Source organism: Neodiprion fabricii, chromosome 1 (genome assembly GCF_021155785.1).
Source record: "Neodiprion fabricii isolate iyNeoFabr1 chromosome 1, iyNeoFabr1.1, whole genome shotgun sequence".
In the NCBI taxonomy this organism is placed as follows: Eukaryota; Metazoa; Arthropoda; class Insecta; order Hymenoptera; family Diprionidae; genus Neodiprion; species Neodiprion fabricii.
The window spans coordinates 2101507-2119539 of NC_060239.1; the positions used below are offsets into that span (position 1 = coordinate 2101507).

At 38.6% G+C, this 18033-nt stretch overlaps 1 protein-coding gene across 5 annotated transcripts in view; it reads right to left on the reverse strand.

Annotated features, from left to right (window-relative positions):
• Positions 1-18033, reverse strand: part of LOC124174469 — a 147988-nt gene that overhangs the window by 117814 nt on the left and 12141 nt on the right. The gene's annotated exons all lie outside the window — the stretch shown is intronic.

Sequence of the window (18033 nt, forward strand, 5' to 3'; positions counted from 1 at the left end):
TCCTGAAACAATAATACAATATACGTGGTATAGTCGTTATAATAAACGGTAATTGCAAAGCATCGAACTGCTGCAGTAAAAGAGTGAAGAGCAGGTTGACCCGAGAGAAAAACAACCGTCTACATTTATGCTCCCAGCAATAGGTGGTGTTGGTTGAAAAAATCGATAAAAAGTACGGTAATGAAATCGGATAATCATTACGCAATTAAACACTCGGTTATAATTAGATCCGGACAAGTTGCGGTCGACGCGTTTCTATTTTTTTTTTTTCTCCTCCCCCTCCTTTTCGCCGCATGTTTATATTGTATCGTGCATTATCTACGATATACGTAAGTGTATATTTGATACAGCACAATTATAACGAATAATAGACCTGTCTTATAAGAATGACTAAAAATTTTTTATTTTTTATGACTTCCATAAATGACGCGATGCAACATCAATTTATGTCATTAAAGTGTCAATTACTATCAATGACCTACTTACCGATTACCTATTTGATGTAACAAGTGAAAGATAAATGAATATTTTCGCCTCATGTTGACAAATATTTTGAATGAAAGTATAAATTGTCAAAAAAACTTTTTCGCCGTCAAGACCATGTACTGAAATTTACGAAATTTCGGTCTCACATGCATCGTTTCAAAAAAATACGATCAATTTTTACCGATTCAATCGAGTAATATTCGATTATTATTTGGACCGGATTAATCGACGCCTCGATTATTTTTATCTTATTGTTAGTGGCCGTCGCTGCTGCCTCAACCCTCCGTGCAGTGAACACTTGTTTCTTACACTTTTTCAAAATGTTATCTGGGCTCTGGAGAAATCAGAAATAATTCAGGATTTCGTCTCAGCGTTTGAAAAAATTGATGTTCGAAAAACGGACTGTGCTCAAAAACTGTAATCCATCCCTCTCGTCTTGAAACCCTGCTTAACGAAGTGCACAAATTTCGATTTCGATTTCGATGAGCACAAAGATCACGTGAGCTCGACATTTTCGTGCTTAAGGAGTAGGAAAGTGGCGAATAGGAAGAAAAAGAAAAAGAAAAAGAAAAAGAAAAAGAAGAAGAGACGAACCGTGGGGGTAGAGCCCGAGCACCACCAGCGGCGCAAGTAAAGCGGCAGCATCGGCAGAAGCGTGTTATACCTACACAGTTGGCGGAGCCGGTGCGTTTCGTGTCGATGACCTTTCCGCTATGTCGGCCGCAGCTGACTGAGAGTGGAATTAGGGGTCTATACGGGTCTACGCGATGCAGCTTGGCATGGATGGGGCGTAAAACGGCGCGTAAAGAAAAAAAAAACGGGGGAAAAGGGGAAATTCGACAACGATTTTCGATCTACGATAAATGGAAGGTTGTATTCGAGGCGAGTTGTTGTTACGCAACGTTTCTCAATGGAGCAAAATAACTCTTATCATAGAAATTAGTAATCTTTCAATATTCCATGTAAGACGCAATAAAGTACAATAATTACATCTCGACGTGCCGGAGACTGAGGATGGATCGATCTTTCGTATCGATTCTTTGTTGATCCTTTACGCTGAGAATCGACCAGTGACGGTGCACTGGCCTACATAGACGAATTTTACGATTCTGCGGTTGCGGCCTGCGGTTGTGCCCGGTTTTTTTCGTCTACGGGTGCGTTGCAAAGTCATTGCTGATTAAAATTTTCCACTTGATTTCTATCGATAGCCGCCGGTGTTATACATTTGAATATAAAAAAAAGTATAATATATCCCCGAAAAAACGATTGTTTTTATATGTTTTGTAAAAGTGTGAACCTATAACCATTTTTTGAAAGTTTAGTTCGTTTAAAAAAAATGTAGTGCAAAACGTAATGATAAAAAAAAAAAAAAATAAATAAAACCTTTCGAAAATAAATTTATTATAAAATTTTTACCATTTTTTTAGATCGATTCTCACAGAATCGGCAATTCCTACCGCAGATACGTATCTTCGCGAAAGAGAATCCGATATTAATATATCACACGTGTGTTGAGCAAAGGAATGCCCGATGTTGAATTACGGTGCAGCTTGTGTAAATCTAGTGCTGCTTGTAACTAGTTTGTCCTCCGTCGAGGAGGAGGAGGAGGAAGAGGGGCTGCATTTTTACACCGTCGTCGCGTCGTTGCAGCAGACTGCTTGGCGTCGCGACGCCGCTGCTGCCCCTGCAGCCCTTTTAAAAACGTCAAGCTCGCTCGGCTCAAGAAGTAGCTGTGGAACCAGAAGCGTAGCAGGAGCAGCGGCAGCAATTACGACGAGAGAGAAAGAGAAAACAGAGACGAATTAATTGGGCGTTCGGGACGAGGAGGCGATGATCCGAAGAATCCGAGAGTTTGTGAAATATACGGAATGAAAGATCTGAGTAGCTATTTCCCTCCGGAAACCAGTTTTTGTTTTTCTTTCGTACCCACTCTCGATTCAATTGGTTCTTTTCAAAAGGCGACTTTCTTCGCTGTTCTGTACGGCAGGGAAAAGTGAAAGAACGAGAAAACGGAAACCAAAACGACGAGGTTGAAGTTGGTAGCGTTACTTTAACGATGCACGTTCATAAAGAAAGAAAAAATCGTTACTTTGATTTGGTTACGGTAAATCGTAGCACAGAAAAAAACATGTTCGTATATTTCGAAAAGTCAAGGCATTGAAAATCGTTGGATAATTGTACGACAAAGATTTTTTCCTCCCCCGTTATATTTCGTTACGCCAACGTTGCTAACTTGAGCCTCGTCCAAGACGTTGGTTGTGCATCATCTTCTTGACAGGTTAGCGAACAGCGTTAGTTTCCAGTGTCGTCGAGAGGTTTAATTAAAGGACAAGTTGAAACAAGTTAAAACAATCCACCGTGCCTGCTAACGACCCGAGTTGTTTTATAACAGCTTCTTACGCATTGCGTGCTTGTATTATATTATTTTCACCTGTACTCTCCGCAATTTGTACCTACGTTATAAGTTTAATAACCTGCGGCATGTTCGTCGTGTGAAAGTTCTGCGAGTACAGCGTTGCGATTGTCCTTCGTTGTTTCTTTTCTTTCCTTTTTTATTTTTTTCATTTTTCCCTCAATACGTTAAAGAAAACGCTTGCTGTGTCGCGTTATAAATAGAATGTTGTCGGATCATACGAGATTGCAACGACTGTCAATTTTAATGCAATTACATACTTAGGAAGACGTAGTAATAAAAGACGAAGAGATAACTGAACAACTAACTAACTGTATCCTGACACGTCGAAAACGAAAAGGATAACCCTGATGCCAAGAGTTTTTCATATCTTTCTTTCTACTCCTGCTTCTTCGTCTGTTATTTTTTCGATTATTTTCCACTCAAAAGTGATGAAAATAAAAAAAATAAATAAAACGACCCCAAAGTACAACGCTAATTTTTAGTTCTCTCTGTCATTCGTGCGTATAGATTCGAATGTCCAAAAACGTACCTACTACGATTATATTTTCTATCACTAAAAACTCAATATTTTCATGTAAAGGCATTGCAAAAACCAAAAAAAAAAAAATCGAAGCATCTTTATTTTAATGAGTATACAAAAATCATTCGAACGAAATTATTCAGTGAAAACGTTTTATTCAGAGTGCGTTACTATTGTTCGAATTATTTCAACATTTCTAAATTGAAATTGAAGATGATATTTTTTTCAAACAACTCTTTCGTCGTTTTAGCAAATATGCTACAATGGCGGTCAAATTGTTTCAACAGTTTACTAAATTTCAAACAATCCCAAAGTTGGAAATTATCGACTTTTTCCAAAGATGCGTCATTACAATAAAGTTACAAGCTTCAGCCCGTTAACGAAGAAGAAGAAGAAGAAGAAGAAAAAGAAGAAGAATAGAAAAAGGACGGGGCCACCTTGGCAATGCGTTGACCCCAAACTGGCACGGACCGACCGGCTCGAGATTCGCCCGACTCGATTGCAGCCAATTTACGTACGATTATATTATTATTACGGCCAACGAGAGAGAGAGAGAGAGAGAGAGAGAGAGAGAGAGAGAGAGAGAGAGAGAGAGAGAGAGAGAGAGAGAGAGAGAGAGAGAGAGAGAGAGGAGAGCGAGAGAGAGAGAGAGAGAGAAAGAAAAGAGAGAAAGAGAGAGAGAGAGAGGATCGCAGCCTCCGAGAGGGTCGGGATAGAACGACGACGGTCGAAGCGGGACAGCCACTTCATTTCGTTAAATCTCACTCCCATAAATTCTCTTATTCATACCACCTCTCTCTCGGCCTATCCGAAACGTGCCTCGCGAATAAATCTGCCGAGTTATCATTCCCGTCGTTCCACCTCCCTTCCATACTCTCAGAATCACTGGCGGAATTGCAACGGTGTATTGTAATAAATAACGCCATTTGTTCGCTAATCGCTTACTTTGCCCTACTGTGGAAAAAATAACGTCTGCGTCGTGTGTTGGAAGCGAGTAACCAGAGTTTGCGAAAATTCATTCGTTGTCCCGCTTATTTACTCGTTAGTTTTACAAGCGCTGCGTTACAATCGCGCGAATTGAAAATTCCCAGCAATATTTATGACACGCGTGCGTAATCGTGGATTTAGATATTTGTTTTTTGTTTATTTAAATTTTTTCGTTTCCTTGGTAACTGTTATTTTTCATCGTCGTTAGGCAAACGATGTGTTCGATTCAGCACAAGCGGAAAAATGTCTATTCATCGTATTCGCGATGCGGAAAATAATCTGCCGGAATACGACGACGAGATGTGACGAGAAGAAAACAAAATATCAATTAACGAGGGTGCGAGTTTATTAAATTATGCGTTATGCCGATTCTCCGAGAAATAATAATTAACTGTGGTCAAATTACACCGACGTCAAAGTTACGGCAGTCCGACGATAAGCTGTCTTATACCGTACGGTACATTATCGTCGCACCGATTAAGCGTAACGAGTATAACAGTGATACAAGCATGGCGAGGGTAAAATCATTATACATAATGTAATACATAGGTAACTGCACAAGGCTTACATTGACACGCGGTCTGTAAGACGTTAGATTTTACATTATGTATTTATATACCCCGTCATAAGTAAGTCTCGTAAAGATAACCCTTTTATTCCTTCTTCCTCGGCACAAATCTGCGGCGTAATACGAATTAAATCAACTTGAAACGTACGGTATAATAAATCAATATCTACAGCGGATAGCAGTAACCGATAGATGACAAAGACGTTAGTAATAAATTGTGTGTGTATATTGCAACTGCAGGGGCTGTGTGAAAATTTATAACTGTAGAGAGACGGAAAAAATTAGGGAAAAGTAGAAGAGAGAGAAGTTGGAGAATTAAAATTGACAAAAAAAGAAGAAATTTCGACCGAGGAAAGAGGAGTAAACGCACGCAGGATTCTATCTTTCTTAATTTAATTCTTTTTCTCTTTTTCCTTCTCCGCAATTTGATAGTACAAGAAATAAGGAGACGTATGTGTCTGTTCGTCGCGGCGTCCGTTACCTTTATATCTAATCTACGCGTGTAAACAGGCCGGAGATGTATATGCGAGTATTCGCACACAGGTAAGGATGGGATGTGCGGACAGAGAAAGAGAAAGAGAGAGGGAGGGAGAGAGAGAGAGAGAGAGAGAGAGAGAGAGAGAGAGAGAGAGAGAGAGAGAGAGAGAGAGAGAGAGAGAGAGAGAGAGAGAGAGAGAGAGAGAGAGAGAGAGAGAGAGAGAGAGAGAGAGAGAGAGAGAGAGAAGCCAAGTCAAGCAAGACAGGTTTTTCAGACCCAAAGCCAAAGGCATTCCCTCTTCCCTCCTCCTCCTCTTCCTTCTTTTTCTTCTTCGTCTTCTTCTACTACGTTTACTTCTCCATCGCGAAGAAAAAACGGAGCGACCTGCAGGACCGCAACCGGGTCTCAATTCCGGAATTCGAGAACTATGGATAGCGTTTGATCGTCCTGCACATTTTTCTTTTCCACATCGATTTAAACCTGCCCCCCTCGTCCCGCTTCCTTTTCTCCTTCTCTATACCTGCTGTTCAGCTTGGCGATTCTTCTCACCCCATCGTCTTCTTCTGTAAGACTAGGTGTACACGGGTACATAATAACAAGGCGAAAATGAGAGATTTCGCTATTCGCTATTCGTGCAGAATATTGAAATTAATTCTGCGATTAGGAGAAATTTAATAAACGTCTTTCAAATATAAGTGAAATGAGAGAAAAAAATTTCAAAAATATATTTGATATATATGTATATACATATATTTGAAAGACGTTTATTAAATTTCTCCTAATCGCAAAATTAATTTCAATATTCTGCACGAATAGCGAGTTGAGGAAGAAAGAGAATTAATAACAAACTGGCCATGATTTTTCGCGAGAGCGGAATTTTTTTGTTTTTTATTTTTTTGCTCGACAAACACACGCCGTATGAAAACGATGATAAATAACCATACTCTCGGTAAATGTTTTCCATTAAAGAGCGCGGCACGTTTCTCATCTTGTCTCTTATGTTAATATTTATTTTGAACCTCAATATCGCGCGTCTGTGAATGACGTTGAATATATTATACCCGAAGCTCATCGTGCGTTGTGCGAGTTTTCTTTACAATTTTTCTTCTCGGATTTCACGTCTGGCAGAAAAGAAATAAATAAATAATCGAATATCGTTATCGTTCTATATTATATAAAGATATCGCCACCGCCGCCGTGCCAAGAATCCCGAACCTACCCGGACTTGCCCGAATCTATTCGCAAGTACCCGACTCGAAAATGATACATATATATATATATCAGTCAACAACTGTGTACAACAAATGGATTCAAGTTATAGACATACAACGACCATTATATACATATATTATATATTATGATTTTGATGAACAATTTGGAAAAAAATCATTCTACAGTTTTACAACGACATTGGACAAAGTTCGTCGTCGCGGGCGGGGAAATAATAAGATCTAAGAAACAACAGGATGAACGGTGAAAAAAAAAAAAAATTGACGTTGAGAAGAAAAAATATTTACAGGTCCCTGACAATGACGCAGCGGAGAATGGAATACGTTGCAACGCCTCGCGGTAACGACGAACGTAAACTCAGCCAAGCACATACCTAGGTAAAATGAATATAGGTATCCACTGGATATACGCGCTTTATATACATACCTATATATTGAACACCTACGCCGTAGAGACAAAGATGAGGCAACCGACCTCTGTAAATTCTTCTCAGAGACGGAGAGAAGGAGAGAAAGAAAAAGAAAAAGTAAGACGCGTCTAAATGTTGTTTTCAACTATCGAGTTTTGCGGCGGATGGTAAAAAGCCGAGTATCCGTGTAAAAATAACGCATTTACAAATAGAAAAGGATAAATGAAAGACGGAACAAAGTAAAAAAAAACATCAAATTTCACAAATCATTTTTTTATCTCTCTCTTTCTCTCTCTCTCTCACTGATTACGAGTGCATAGTACTCGAATTTAATTAACAACAAGTTTTTCATTCTTCCCGCAAACATTTCAGTTCGTGTTTAATTTTTACGTATGTAACAAGATTCTTTCGCGTTACGTTACGCGATCCGAATGTAGCGTCAAATCTAGCGCAAGTGAGAAAAAACAAAAAAGAAAAAGAAAATTCTTCCAAACAATCTGTACAATCGACAATGTATAAATATTTCAAAGATTTCAAGTTTAGTTTTTTTTTTACCAAGAGACTAGGTATAAATTATACCCACAAATGTAAGCACATGGGTATATGTGTACATATATATATATATATATATATATATACACATCTACATATAAGATGCATTGGCAGCGTTCGATTCGCGAAACTAGGCACGCCTTTCACTTCCGGTTACTCAAGATCTTCGTAGAAGCGGATGGAACTAGGTAGGTAGATATATATCCACACACACGCATATATATATATATATATGTGTGAAAATTATATATATATATATATATATATACATCTAAAAAGATTAGTCGTATCTTGCCAAGAATCTCTAACGCTTCGGGCGCGTCCCAAGAAGAAAATTCGAGTTCCTCGCAAAATGTGAGCCGGCGTTTTATATCTCACTTATATTACACGTTTATAATACGTTCAATTCGCCACGTAGATATTATACTTCGTACGTAAATAGCGATGAATGAATTGTCAGAAATAAAATCACGTGCAGTAAATTCACAGAAAATTCTATCGCGTCAATGATTTTTTTCATTTATTTATTCGTTTTCATTTGCCCACCGAAACAGATGTAATCTTTCTCTCTCTCTCTCTCTCAACAAAATTCAACTACATAGGAGATCTGGCAACGAACAAATTTCTTAGATCTATTATTAGAGGATGGGGAAACTTTGAATTGGGAATAACGAACGACGCGTGCTTCGCATTTTCGTGAATTTTTTCATTTACTCATTTCATTTAATTTCATTCGTTTTTCAAATAATACAGCCCGCTGTCGTCGGCGTCACGTGCAAAGGTATTTACGTCCTCCTCCTTACGTATCAGCAGCGGCAGCGGTAAAAGATAGCGACACGCTGCTACCGTGTACTTAAATAAAGAGGTAAGAGGAAAGAAGGAAAAAGGAAAAAAGAAAGAAACAACAGCAACGAGCCTTCCTTCTCTCCTCGCAATAATATCTAATCTCTGACACAGGAACAGGTCGGTCGGTTGGTTTATCATCAATTATGAACACCGAAGCGTTGCAATCAGACACCATCGCCGACTTATCAATGTGACTTCTTTTCTTATCATCTCTCCTACATTATTGCACGTTACGTACAACGTCGCGTGTACTATTCAGGTTAATTTCAGCCAATCGATTATTCAATTCATTTTTTTCCGGTACCTCTGATTTTTTTTTTTTTTTTTCTTCAATTCCAAATTGCCAGTACAACGGTAATGTGCATAATATTAAAGTACGATCAGTGCATATTGCATATATTTCCCATTAGTAAAATAAGTCTTAAATGTACTGTTATTACACATACATTAAGTACCGGTAAATACACACCCACGAATGTAAAAATAAGTAAAGCGATAATTTATTTATACAGTTTACGTATTATCGTGACGGTAAAGTTTGACGTCTCGTGCAAAAATATTAACAAGGTAAAAAAAATTTTTTGATCCTCTTCCACTTGTTGCATGTCAGGCGCAAACAGAGAGACAGACAGACAGACAGACAGGCGGGCAGGCAGGCATGAAAAGATAACGGACACAGATCTTGACTTTGCCTTAGTACGCGTGTAGGTAAATTTTATCATCGATCGCACACGAATGAATCCGCGTGTTTCGGTTGCTTATAACGGGAGGGTCGATCTTACGATTGATTAAACCGGCGTGTAATGCGAGTCGAGAGGACGTCGAGAATGTTAAAAAGAGATCGGATTGCGAGTGAAAGAGAGAAAGAGAGAAAGAGAGGGGAAAGATGAACAAACGATGCTCTGTTCGTCGGCCTACTTTTTGCCGTATTTCGAACGGCCGCAGCTTATAACCCCGAGTAAGTACAAGTTTAGAGTTGAAACGATCGTGCGACTTTGTCGGGTTTTTATACCGGCGCGCAAATGCGAAGAATACACGTTGCGTCCGACTTTCTTCTCACAGTTGTAACGGTATACGGGGCACCGGCGATATACGTACTGTACACATGCGCCGAGTGGAAACTAACGAGTCTTTCGTATGTGAACTTTATTTTAAATCGTCCTCTTCGCTCTCGTAAACGACTATCGATACGTATAGTTGGAAACACGCGACGTCGAATCGAGCAAAGATGTTACAAAAGATGAAACTCTTCTCTTCCTTTTTGTCTTCTGTTTGTTTTTTATAAATAGAAGCTACTCGGTATTAACAGCAAATTACAGACTCATCGTTTTACGATGATGATAAAAAAAAAAAAAAAAAAAACAAAATTCCACCTTCGAAATCTCTGCAAGATAATCGTCGTCGGCCAATTTGTGTCCTACTATACGTTTATATACATGCGAGTGTATCCGATGCAACGTATGAAAATGTTTCAGCAACCATCCGCAATAAAATGACTCCCGATTCTAATTTTTCAAACGTTTGTTTTTCTCTTTATAAACTTGAAAACAGTAAGAAGGAAGAATCTTCCGATCAGAGCGTTAGGCTTAAAAATTTTTATACCTAAAACACAATTTTTCACGATACTTTCAGAATTTTTAAATTGCGTCGATCGATAACGTGGTTTTGAAAAATTGTAGAAGATTAAAACCTTGTCTGAAAAATCTTTTAAAAAACCGAGTGCCGTCCAAAGCGAGGAAAAATCATGTAAAAAGTCGCGGGCCAAATCCGAGAGGTGAAGGGTCAGACCCAGATCGAAATGGTGTGGTACGTATATACGTGTGAGTGTATAATACGAGAATCGTTGCCACGGTCTGTTCTTGCGTAATTACACGCCACTTTTTCTTACAATATCCATCTCTATAATTCTATGTAATATATTACAGCCGTGTAGTTATAACAACAGTTTCGTATCATTTGCCACTACAACCGACCGACCTGCAACAAAAACCGCGGAATAATTGAAAAACTTTTTAATATCCCGAGGAGGAGTTAATTGAAGTAATTCTATTTCACACCTTCAATATTATATGAATATAAAAGGATACGCATTGTAATATTATATTCTATCCGTATTTGCGATTCGCTATAAATTGCACGCGAACAATATTTAATACGATTCCTAATCCATTGGTTAATTAAGTCCTGCTAAAAAAATCCGTCATCACGAATGAACGAACGAAGTGAAAGGGTGGATAAGAAATATCAATTTCCGCATACGCGACTCCTGCCTATAAACTCGACTGTAATAATTAACCCTAATTTCTTCTCGACAATGATTTCTTTTTTGTTTTTTTTTTTATTTAATAAAATATGCATAGTCACCGCATATTTATATACATGCATAGAGTATGTATGTATTGAGTTGCGGCAACAATTATTATCAGTATGCGTACATTGTTAGAAGAGAACGAGTGTTTAAGAAGTACATATATCACATTATGCAAAATATGCGGTGAATAACAACGATATGTGACAAAGCGACGCAATTCGCCAATATTCCGGTCAGGTTTGATATAATCACGAGAATAAAAAGCCAACGAACGTCGAACCCATGATTTATAAGTCTGTGTGCGATACGTCACCGTCCTTCTCTCTCTCTCTTTCTCTTTTTTTTATCCTCTCCTCTCTTCTCCTCTCCTCTAATATATTTATCTTTCCTCGTACCTCTGTAATACAGTCGCAAAATTCCCCGTGCACGGAGCGATATTGTACGTAAAACTTTTATCAATAAAACGCGCGTGAGCGTATATATATATATATAAATTTTTCAACAACAACAACAACAGCAATAACAATAATGGTAACAGCATTGTTGCGGCTTTGGATACGGCGGCAAGTTAATCCGAGCGCAAGACACGAGGCGAATGAAAATGTTTCTCTTCCCCTTTCCTTGTATATCTGTTTTTCATTACCGCAATTCGCTTGTAGCTCCTCGACTTTGGACTCTGCATCCCAACCACGTTTATTATACGAGAAAAATAAAGAGACGAGAGTTTCGCGAGTTTGTGTCAGACGTGTGTGAATGTGTGTGCGTTGTATATGTACGTAGACAACGTACTACGCGTATCGTGAATACAGGCAATCCGTAAGAGAAAATTTCTCGTCTCGATAACCTCTGACGATCGAGGAGTCCAGTGTGTAGGTGAATTTACCCACCAACGTAAAGCGATAACAGCGCGAGGAGGATTGATATTAAATTTACACACGTATTTAATAATCCTATGTTACAATTACACGATACATAATTTTGCTTCTTGCAAAATATCCACATATATTTATATTATACGTGCAGACAATTTTTGAAAGGAAAAAAAGGACACTCGACTGTAAAATAAAAACCGAGTCAATCCGTGCGGATACATTGATTGATTAAGAATTGTTTAAACAATAAAGAAGAAAAAAAAAGTTTTCCCCGACTCTCGGTACTCCTTGTTTTCGGTTTTCCTCCAACAGTCCTTGGATGTCTCTCGCTGCTGCGTTTAGGGGCGAGTTTCTCCTCTCCTCATCCTCCTCATCCTCCTCATCCTCCTGATCCTACTCTCCCAACCCTCGTGACCTTTCAAACAAACTTTACGACCGTCTTATACTCTTGCAGCAGGGAGGCGAACAGCCTCATATTCTTCTTCGACGTTGGCTGGCTAGCTAGGTATTATAGCCCGCCCTAAGACCCTCTCAACAACGTCTTTTATTAAAAACTTGTAAAAAGATCGAAATGCCGAGTCATCGAGCATTTAATGCAAATTTTACGACGTATTGTCGAAGAACACGTTCCCCGTTGTTCTACTGTAAACAATTACACGTGATCTATGGAAAATAGAGAATCAAAAAAGAGACTGTAACTATAAAAATGGAGAAGGTGCGAAAAATACGAGGCGTTCGTTTTTTTTTTTATTTATTTATTTCTTTTTTTTCTCATCATGTTATACTTGATTAAATTACACAAAAAGAAATGCAGAGAAAGAGGTAATTGCTTATAGTTGCCGTATATAATTTGACAAATCATCCAACAAAATAACGCAAGAACAAAAACGTGTGGGATAAAAAATAAAAAAAAAAAAAATACGTCGCCAACTTCACCGAAGAAGCTAAGCGCAACGGGTTCATTTATTCGTCGTTATTTCCGACAAAAATTACACAATTTAAACAGAAAACCATAACGCGCCAATACGATAACAAAACACCGATCGATTAAACCTGCAAGTTCAACATGTGTATATATATAATATGTATACGGTAGCAATTGTACGTCTGTAATACATTACTACAAGTAATCTTCTTGTGCACACATTTTATAGTTATTGTTATTCATTAAGCGGAGGAGAATTTATCGAAGAACCGAGGTATGTCATTCGTTGTTGCAGGAATAAATCATTTATATGCATATCGATTCGATCTACGCAACGAAGAAGATCATCGTCGAGTTATCGTACGTGAATGATATAAACAAACAATAGTATAGTTTGGCTCAACAGCAATTTTACACGTATGTATACATGTTGTATAAATGTAGACTGGAAACGATTTTCATTATCTTCTAATCGACGATGACGAGATTTAACAACCATTCCAATTCGGTCAGCAAACGGTTATAACGACGGCGGAAGAACAATGCGGGAGACTTTATTACCCTGATTACCATAATCAGTATGACGCATCAAATACCAACAGACATAAAATATACCTGAATAAGTCGGATTGTGCGTCATGCAAAAACTATTAAAAGTTGTGGTGTAAATTGGAGATGGTCGAGGAACATGATCCAGCATAATCGACGTGTCAATTCGTATACCTGGCATGTAATGCATGCCCGTTATGATAAAAAGGTATATACCGCAAAGTGGGCATAAATTTCCTTCTCAATAAAACGAGGATAAAAAATGAACGAGAAAAAAGAGGAAGAACCAATTTAAAAATCTTCAAGAAGGAACTAAAACGATAAGGAGGACGGAGAGGTGGGAAGAGAAGAGAGAACGAATTACGAGAACAAAGAAATCAGCTTTGGCGCATACAGATGCGTTATTAAATGAGAAGGACGGTTGGTGTGTTTCGGGCGATTTGCCCGAACAGCTCGTGTCGGGTATTCCCTCGACGATGATGAGGCCGCCTCCTCCAGACTTGTCAGGTCGTTTCACAACGCAACAGACTCCGGACTAGACTAGCCTAGGCCAAGCGGCGTTGGGCCGTCTCTGATCCCTCCCGCAAGTCTCGGAGCTTTGAAATCTGCGTGACCGAGGCAGCGGTAACGAGAAAGTTAGCGAACAAGAGGCAAACGCCACCTCATCGTCCCTCACGCTTGATAAAATAGACGAAATGAGACCCGAGAACAACCTTTCTGGCTTTCATGGCTCCTTTTCTTAATTTTACAAAAGACTCATCCAGCCGATCTCAACGATCCTAAACTGAATTGGACGATCAGCTCAAGCTCCGCTTTTACGGTATCGAAGTTGGTAACTTTAAGGTAGTAAAGAACCGAAACTAAAATAGGTTTTTATTTATAATTTGCTATTTTCGAACGATTCTGACAAAGTTTAATATGCACGATATCAGTGAATTTTCCTTTAACTACGGATTACTGAATTTCAAAAGTTACCGACAATCACCCCATAATTTAGATGTTGAGTTTTCTGTTTGATGCAATATCTACTGAAGAGTTTTCAATTTCTACAATAACGTAGTTCTTTTATTTTTATTTCAGTTTCATTTTATTTATTTCTTTACCGACAATAACTGGAAAACGACCGAACAGATCGACTTGCACGTAAAATTGGATCCGTTGGTTTGACTTGGCAGGAGGTTTAAGTTCATTATTTTGTACCTATAGAAAATAACTTTCAGTGAGTTAATTTTGCAAAGTGTTGGCAAGTCAACGTTGTTAGCCGTGTATTACGGTTTTTTGAATTTCAGACAATCCTAAAGTAACGTAACAAAATACCGAGAGTCAAGAGATTGAAGTTATTTTACAATTACAGGGATGTCTGAAATACAGTAAATCTTACGAAGGCGAAACGTATTAATATTTTGAAAACTTGACTACTTCAAAGTTACCGTAAACTTGCAAAATAGTAATTTTTCCCCCCCAATGTTTCGCTACGTTAACTTTACTAACTTTATCTTCATCGAGATATTCTGTAAGTGACTTTTAAAACAGACTTAGAAACTTCAGTCTCGGGTCTGGCTTAACGTTCAACTCGTCAGTGGTCAAAAATTTTGTGCGAGCATAAGAGAGTTCAGGACGTAACGTTCCATGTCGTTTTATATTTATTTTTTCTTGGTGGCAAAGACGCGATAAATCTCACAGAGTAAGACGCTTCGTCGAGATAAAAGTTAATTGTCATAAAATTCGGATGACCGCGGAAAGTTTTTCAAAACCGCACGGAGTTTAAAAGTTGCTTTTGACAATCGGTCTGGGAACCGCTGCCGCTGTGCCGCGGCGGTATATCCGCCATAACCTAACCTCACCTCCGCACAAACATTCAGAATGCCCATGAAACACGTGGTAGACGTATAGGAGTATCACAATAATAAGATTTTTGTGACCAATTTATACGACAAAGGAAAAGTCTGAAGGTAGGTAGGCAGGTAGGTATAGGGTAGGTACGTCGTCTAAAGTGGTTTTACAACCTGACCCGTGGTAGGGTACGCCGTAGCGTGAAAGATACACAGGCCGTAAACACGAGAGGAAGCAAAAGCACATTGTGTAAGTTACACGGTGTGGTGCACAGGCAAGGTTGGGTAAAATCGAAGAAAGAGAAGCGCCTAATCTACGAGGACTACAAACGTAATGAGTAATAACGAAGACAGGAAATTCTATATATATAGTATGTATACACATATCCATGCATACGTTTCCATGGGCCAGGTTTGAAGTTCCGAATTTTGAAAGTTCCGAGAGCGCCTATTTTTTGGCGGCGAAACTTGAAGTAAAGAAATCAAACTTTGAAAAAACGACAAAGTTTCGAGTGGTCGGAATACCGACGGCTCAAAGTTCCGAAATGCAAGATCCCGAAAATTTAAGTTCCGGAAACTAAAGTTCCGACAGAGCACAATTCCGAAAAATATAGTTTAGATAGAGGAAAATTTCGAAAATTAAAATATACTCACACAGCGTGGCTCACTCGACGAGCGGTTGTAAAAAATCAGAATAATCAAGACTCCGAACGTAAAAATATCGAAAATCCAAAAGAAAGAAAGATCGAAGCGGTAAAATTCGGTGATTCAGATTTTTAAATTTTCTCATTTCAGCACTTTCGGAACTTTGACTTGTCGAAGTTACGCCCTTTCGGAACTTTGCACTTTCGTAACTTTGAGCCTCGAGTTTCGGACCATCCAAGCTTTGCTGTTCCGTCAAGCTTGACTCGTTTGTTTCAAGTTCCGGCATCAAGAAATTCGGAATTTCAGCCCCTCCCCGTTTACATTCACCGTGTCTGTACACCGCTCTACATGCGAGAATAATAGTAAAAAATAGTCGCATCAAGATGGACGAATAAGAGACCATAATTTCAAGATTCGTATTTTCCTAACTTGCAAGCGAAGCATCACTGCCAACGAATGGTCGCGATATTTTCCCCGCAGGCACGACGCGGTGACTCGCAGAGTTTCCTCGACGATAATTGAGACGAGACGACGCTGCAGTGACACGTGTATTGTACTATAATACATATGTATGTGTGGTATAATACGACACGTCTTCGGGATGCATGTTAGCAACAACTGGTGTGTCAAGTTGAAAGTATAATTATATAACCGGTTTGAAATGGCTCTGAATACGGTGAATTAAAATATTACGCCTCGGCAGAGTTTTCTCACAGATATTACATACGGGTATAGCGTTCTCCGACAATTCATCGAATCGAAAGTAAATGACGGTTAAACAATGAAGGATAAATAAACCAATTCTGTATGTTATGTATATATTTATTTATATATATATATACATACACAATGTTTACGCATACATTTTCGGAACGCCGTGGAGTTGCGACCTTTACAGCTGTTTAGTTGGCGAGATGTCAAAACAAAATTTAGAATCCCCACGGAAAAATCCTTCGAGACAACGAACTTTGCACCGCCGTAAGGTCCGCCAAAATTCAGTTAAACCGTAACAAAACAAAACGCAATCATATTTCGAAATCATTGTAAAAATGAGAAAATAGTGATTTTTTCCCTCCCAATATTTCGTTACGATGTCGTAAAAATTCAACGCAACTTCAACGGCAATTCGGAATCAGTATCGAAATCACGATTTGACCGAAGAGTATTTCAAGCAAACGCAAACCGTCCACGACACGCATTCCCGATGTGGGTCAGTGTAACGGCGATTGCTCGATAAAAACTATATTGCCCAATGGAAGATGGGGGAGAAAAAATAATCGTCGTAATCATCTGTAATATTACACACACGCGCGCACACGTATACATCTCCTCTGATCCATTTATAAAAACATAGTAATATCGTTCACGGTATAACGTATAACGTGTGTAGTGTTTACTTATAGATATAATATAGCAAGAAAGTTCACCAAACGAACCTTTACTCGTGTTACACTAAACTTGCATGTTTATTATGCGAATGTATACAACGAGGGGAGAAAACAACAATTCGCGATAAGATAATATTTCGCCATCCGCATAGTTTCAAGCTATACGTAGGTATATTGAATAGATGTGAAGATAAACCAACATCGCGTCGTATTGCGCATATATGTATACATATGTGTGGTCCAAGTATATATATATATATATATATACATATATATCCAAACGTGTGTGATCGAAAATCGTTTAAAACCAATGATTTCAATTAATTAAATTTGCGATTAAACGTCGGAAAGCGAATCACGCGGCAGCTACTTGTGTCTTTCAAATGCTTAACACGTTCCGCTTTATCTCACCGCATTGTATAATTGCAGTTTCGTATGCATAGCATATAATACGACACGCACTGATGGGTGTAAGAATTTCACCAGACGCGTCGCCACGTTGCAGTTTCCGAAAGATCAACATGCGTGCACGTGACTCTTGATAGGCGTTCCATGTATGTATATATATATATATATATACTACGGTGGTCCTTATTTGGGGATCGGAAAAGTTTTCATTGAGACGCCCTTTAGTTCTGTTCTAAATCATTGGAAAAAGATCTGTGTAAAGTTTCAAGCCTCTGCGTCAGGTGCAGCACGTGCCTCTGAGCTGCGAAACTTTTAAATGTAAAATACATTTAGTTTTTATAGCCAGTTATTCCGTTTCGTATGACTTTGGTATAAGTTGAGGAACCGATTTGAAATTTGGCAGAGTTGTGGCTTATAACGAACGGAACACAGTCTGAAAATTTCAAAATTTCATCACAATTTTGTGAAACATAATTTCTTATAAGGAAACGATAATTATGAAATTTTGTAACTCTCTCTCTCTTTCTCTCTTTCTTTTATTCTCTCTTATTTTTGTCCGCCTCCTCTTTCGATCCTCGACCTTATACTACACACGACGACGACGATCTCGA